Genomic DNA, 6,139 nt, shown 5'->3' with positions numbered 1-6,139 from the left:
GGCTGCGGCAGGAGAAGGGCGTACCCCGGGAGGTGGTGTTTGGAGTGGGCGGGGGCCGGGCCGCCGCACCCCGCCCGGGGGAACAGCGGGAGCCTCAATTAAAAAAAAAAAAAAAAAAAAATCACGCTCATCTGAAAGCACGTTCCATGCACACGTTATTTATTGTGAGATCAGCGTGCGATTACAACACAGCCAGCTGTATTCTGAGAACAGACAGCTTGCAACCTGAGAGCCGCGACTTGAAGCCCATCACCTCCTTGCCCACGTGCGTCTCCCGTCAGATCTGAAAGGCGACAAGGGGAGAAAGACAAGCCCGTCCATCAGCCTGCACCTCTGGGGCCTACATCACCCGGAGTTCTCCGAACTCATCCAGTGTCCGCAGCCCAGCAATACCATCAGGGCTGAAGAAAGAGAGAAACACTGTTCCCTGGGGCAGCAACGTGGACCAGCCCCACCGATTCCCTCGCTGCCCGGGTAACTCACTCCATGCGGTGTCCTTGGCCTCCTCTGACGTTACGAAACCCAGCCCTGCGCTTTTTTCTTTACTGCCTTTTAAAGACAGAAGAACCGCTGACACTTCCCTTTCGGCCGGCACCGTCCTGGCATGGGGAAAAGGCAGATGTAAGCAAGTCAACGGACATGTTGACAAACCACTGGATCGGAAAATAAATCTATCCTGATGCAAGTCACAGAAGCACAGGGCAGGAGGCGCGGGGGCAGCGTGAAATCCCGGGCACGGCTGCCTCCCGCCCCACACCCAGGACCGGGAAGAGCCATGCAGCTGTGATGTTTCTCTCTCCAGAGGGAATTAATCATTTCCAGACGCCGGCCCAGCACCTGGTGCCCAAAGCCACAGGCCTGGGAGCTGTGCGGGTCTTGCAGGCGGACGACACCACTTAGCGGACGCGATTACTTCCCTGGTCCCACTGCCTGGTGCGTGCAGAGAAACTGCTCCCAAGTGGGAAGTGAGTGGCTCTGTCGAGGCTTGGGACAATGCTCGGGGGTGTCCCAGGTGAACCCCCTTCTCTAAAACAAGCAGGTCCCTCCCTGCTCTGATACTGAAATGACATCACAGGGCGCTGAGGACGTGGGGCCTGTCCCCGGCCGCTGCAGTGCAGTGCCACCTGCAGGCCGTGTCGCCTGAGAAGGCTGTGTCATCTCCAGGCCTGCAGGCTCTCGTCTACAGGAAGAGGGTGATCAGTAGCCAGCGTTGGAGGTTTGTGCGGGGGAAATAAACCAAATAACCAGGGGCGGGAGCTTAAAGAGTGGCTGCACCAAGCCACACTCTATGGGTGCCAGGCCATGCTGGGGCCCGAGTGTTTGTGTCCCTCCACACTCATATGTTGAAATCCTCACCCTCAAAGTGATGGGAATAGGAGGTGGGGCCTTTGAGAGGTGATGAGGTCAAGGGGCAGAGTCCTCATTAATGGGATTAGCGCTTTATAAGAGGCCCTAGAAAGCCCCCGCACCCCTTCTGCCGTGTGAGGGCGCAGTGAGAATATAACCGTCTATGAGGAAATGGGCCTCACCAGACACTGACTCTACTGGGATCTTAATGTTGGACTTCCCAGCCTCCAGAACTATGAGAAAGAAACCTCTGTTGTTTATAAGCCACCTAATTTATGGGGTTTTCTGGGTTTTTTTAGAGACAGGGTCTTGCTGTGTCACCCAGGCTGGAGCACAGTGGTGAGATCATTGCTCACTGCAACCTCAACCTCCTGGGCTCAAGCAATCCTTCCACCTCAGCCACCTGAGTAACTGGGACTGCAGGTGCACACCACCACACCCAGCTAATTTTAAACCGTTCTGTAGAAATAGGATCTTGCTCTAGTGCCCAGGCTGATCTCAAACTCCCGGCCTAAAGTGATCCTCCAGCCTCGGCCTTCCGAAGTGCTGGAGTTACAGGTGTGAGTCACCATACTTGGCCTCCAATTTATGGTATTTTGTTACAATAACCCAGATGGACTAAGACAACTCTCATAATCAATATCATCTTGCTTATCATCACCACCACCACCGTCATCATCATGATCACCACCATCACCACCATCATCATCACCACCATCATCACCATCACCACCATCACCATCATCATCACCATCATCACCACCCCCAACAACATCACCATCATCACCACTATCACCACCATCATCACCACCATCATCATCACCACCATCATCACCACCACCATCATCATCATCACCATCATCGTAACCATCATTATCACCACCACCATCACCACCATCACCATCATTGTCACCATCATCATCACCATCATCACCATCATCATCATCACCATTACCACCATCATCACCAACATTATCATCATCACCACTATCACCATCATTACCACCATCACCATCACCGCCACCATCACCATCACCACCATTTTCATCATCACCACCATCACCACCATCATCACCATCACGATTACCATCATCACCATCACCACCATCACAATTACCACCATCATTGCCATCATTGTGGGATGAGTCTCAACACTGTCCTCATCATGTGTGACCTGGACTGTGGGCCAGCCCCTCGGGCTCTGCTCTGCTGACCTACATTCTTTGTCTCTGGTTCCTGAGGAGCTGGGAGTTGAGACCCAGTAAGGTGGTGTAGAGACGCTTGTGACCCCAAATTCCATGAGAAAGAGGACCTCCCATTTTCTTTCCTTGTTACAGTATGTCATCTTCCCGCACAAGTGGACAAACCTTGACGTCTGTCTCCATTTCCCAAAAGAGTTACCAAGGGGGCGCTTTCTGAACTACCTGGCTCAGACTTCTTTTCCAGCGTGGCCTGGTGAGTGCCAAGGAAAAGAAGCTGAAGCTCTACCAGCAGCCTCAGACCTGACACGATGTCCCTGCTCCATCTCCCTGCAGGAGCCATGCTCACCTCAAACGCTTCTGCCAGCTCAGACTGCCATAGCAGAATGCCACAGGCTGCATGCTTTCAATAAGAGGAGTTTGTTTCTCACACAGTTCTGGAGGCTGGAATTCCAAGATCAAGGTATGGCTGACTTGGCTCCTGATGAGGGCCCTTCCTGACTTGCAGGTGGCTTCCCGGCTGCCTCCCCACGGTGTCCTCACCAGGTGAGAGAGGGAGCTCTAGCTTTTTCCTCTCCTTGTAAGGATCACTTGTAACCGATCCTATCATGGGGTCCCACCTTCATGGCCTCATCTAAACCTAATCACCCTCCAAAGTCCCCCCTCCAAATACCATCACACTGGGGGGTTAGGGCTTCAATATACAAATTGGAGAGGGAGACAATTCTGTCCATAGCAGGCCCTGGGGTCCCCATCCCAGCCAGAGTAACTCCACAGAAGCAACCAATAAATCTCCAAAGCCACCACCATTGCCCACCGAACATTTCACCTCTGCCTGTGTTCTGAGAGCGGGACTTGTTCATTGTTCCGTTTTAATTCTCAGCAGGGCCTATGACCATGTCTGATGTTCAGGGAATGAAGGAGTGAAGAAAGTAGGAATGAAGGAAGGAAGGAAGTAGCTCCAGCAGTTGGTTCCCGGGCAAGAAGCTGGTGGGGTTCTGACTTCTACCCCGATTCACACCCTTTCCTCCTGCCCTCAGAGTGGTCCTTCTCCTGCTCTTGTTCATTCATCCCCTTCAGCCCTTTTGTATTCTCTTCTGTAGCTGAGCCACAAACAACAAATACATGAGAAATATTTTCCAAGCACATCAGATGCATCGTGTCAATTCCCCTGCCCCAGCCCAGTGGGGTGGGTGATGTCTTTGCAGCCCCCACTTGCCAGGGGCACCTTATGGGCATCCAGATCTCCAGACCGCAGAGCCAGGGCCCACCCAACTGCATGGTGCTGTCTGCTCTGTACGCATTCCGGGAGCTCCGTGGCCTGGCCCAGCCCCGGTTGGAACCTCGGGTGCCCTTCACTCTTCCAAAAGAGGTTGTTCCCTTTCAAAGAAAGGAAAGAGTAGAACTGCAGACTGCATTTGGCTACACAGCCTGGGAACAAAATAACCCACACAAACAAAATCCACAAGGAGCCCCAAGCCTTCACTTCAATCCACTTGGCTTTCAACGCCCTCCTGGTCTCATATTTTCCTTTCTATCCTTCAGAGGAGGGTAGCTCATAAGACTTTGTCTCTCGCCTCTGGTAATTGTTTCCCAGTGCCCCTAGCACTGCTATATAACAAATGACCACTCATTTAGAGGCTTCCAACCACACACATCTAGTCTCTCCCAGTTCTGGAGGTTGGAGGTCTTAAGGTCCAGGTGTTGGCAGGGGCTGGCTCCCTCTGGACACTCCTGGGAAGAGCGATGATGAATATCTATTGTTCTAAAGTCCAGTTTGTGGCAGTGTGTTCCAGAGGCAACAGGAAACTGATACTCCATAGAAGTCAGTGGGAAAGCAAGACTACAACAGATCATAGCACTCCTGTTTACACAACATACTTCCCCAGTTCAAGCCAGCACCCTCCTCTGCTGGGTTCGCCAGCAGCCTCAGCTCAACCTCTATCTCAGCCCACCAAATGCAACAGAGATGCTTCTAAAACACAGTGTTGCTTCCAGCCTGGAGTCTTCAATAGCTCCCCATTGCCCTTAGTACAAACACTGATCTGAAGCATCCATTGTGAGGCTGCAGCTGTGTGTGATCTCTGGATTTACTGCTCCAGCTCCTGCTCTGCTCCCTCTCCTTCCTGTCCTCCCTCCTCCACCTCCTGAACACGAACCTCCACTACTTTCACAAACACACCACCTGTCCTGTTGTGTCAGTTAAGAGGGTGAGTGCCTGGCGTGGTGCCAGGTGCATGGTGGGGCTGTGCTGGGACTGAGCAAGGCGTCACCTCTGGTTCTGCCACTACCCAGGCAGGTGCCCAGGGATTCCACTTTTCTCCTCTAAAGATGACAATATTGGGCCTGAAATTACCCTTAACGGTCTACCCCACTCTTGTGAGTTTATAACAATCAAAACATTTTGGGCCACGAAAAAAATTGCCCAGAAAAACGAGAAGGTTTTGGCCTCGTGTATCCAGATTCGCTGTTTGTGCGGATTGAGACCCACCCGCAAAGCCCCCAGCCCCATGTATGGGTACCCATTTTGCAGCACAAAGGGTCAAGACAAGGCAACAAGAGAGAGAAGTAGAGGAAGTAACAGGGTGGGCGGGGTTGGAAATTGGGTGGGGGGGTTGGAAATTGGGTGGGGGGGTTTGGAATTGGGTGGGCGGGGCTGGCAATTGGGTGGGCGGGGTTGGGAATTGGGTGGGTGGGGTTGGAAATTGTGAGAAGGATCTTGAAAGTTCCCCAGAGTCTGGTTGCTTCCTGGTTGGTTAAAATTTCTGTGCCTTTTTCTTTTCTTTCCTTTTATTTTGAGACACAGTCTCACTCTGTCACCCAGGCTAGAGTGCAGTGGTGTGATCTCGGCTCACTGCAACCTCTACCTCTACCTCCTGGGTTCAAGCGATTCTCCTGCCTCAGCCTCCCAAGTACTTGGGATTACAGGTGCCTGCCACCACACCCGGCTAATTTTTTGTATTTTTAGTAGAGGCGGAGTTTCATCATGTTGGCCAGGCTGGTCTTGAACTCCTGATCTCAGTTGATCCACCTGCCTTGGCCTCCCAAACTGCTGGGATTACAGGTGTGAACCACTGTGCCCGGCCTATGCCTTTTTCTATGGCAACGATTAGCACAGAAAACAATTCCCCCATAGGGGCACTTCCCCAGCACCCAGCCCAGTGCCTGGCATACAGTAGGAGCACAATAAGTGCCTGTGGAATGGGTGGATAAATGAACATGCCCAGTGCTTTTCTAGAGGGCAGGTCCCAGGGGCGTGCAGACACACATGTCCAGGTGTCCAAATACCCCTCCCCAACTCCAGTCAGAGAGAGACCCCAAGCATTAGCATCCTTATCCCGTCAGCTCTTCCCCCGGTGCTATCTGGAGACATGCATTTGGGTTGTTATGATCAGAAATGACAGTGGCAGTTCACACTTGGGAAGGTCCAATAGAGGTATAACTGAGTCAATGCAGCCGACTGTGTTAGGAGCTACGCTTCCTCAAGGCTCCAGAGGCTCTCTCTACAAAGGGCCAGTGCATAAGCGATATCCTTTCAGTGTTTTTAATGGGACATCCTCCCCTCATTGGGGAACATTCTAGACACAAGGTTT

At 52.4% G+C, this 6,139-nt stretch overlaps 1 long non-coding RNA gene across 1 annotated transcript; it reads right to left on the bottom strand.

Moving 5' to 3' along the window:
- Positions 1–132: 132 nt before the first annotated feature.
- LOC112614373 lies at positions 133–1,069 on the bottom strand. Its single transcript, XR_003117072.1, has 3 exons — positions 838–1,069; positions 484–599; positions 133–283 (listed from the first exon to the last, which is right to left on the bottom strand). It is a non-coding gene; the product is annotated as an uncharacterized LOC112614373 (long non-coding RNA).
- Between the last annotated feature and the right edge of the window lie 5,070 nt (positions 1,070–6,139).

This window comes from Theropithecus gelada, chromosome 20, assembly GCF_003255815.1.
Source record: "Theropithecus gelada isolate Dixy chromosome 20, Tgel_1.0, whole genome shotgun sequence".
NCBI lineage: Eukaryota > Metazoa > Chordata > Mammalia > Primates > Cercopithecidae > Theropithecus > Theropithecus gelada.
The sequence above is the reverse complement of the archived record's forward strand: the minus strand, read 5'-3'. Positions and strand labels throughout refer to the sequence as shown.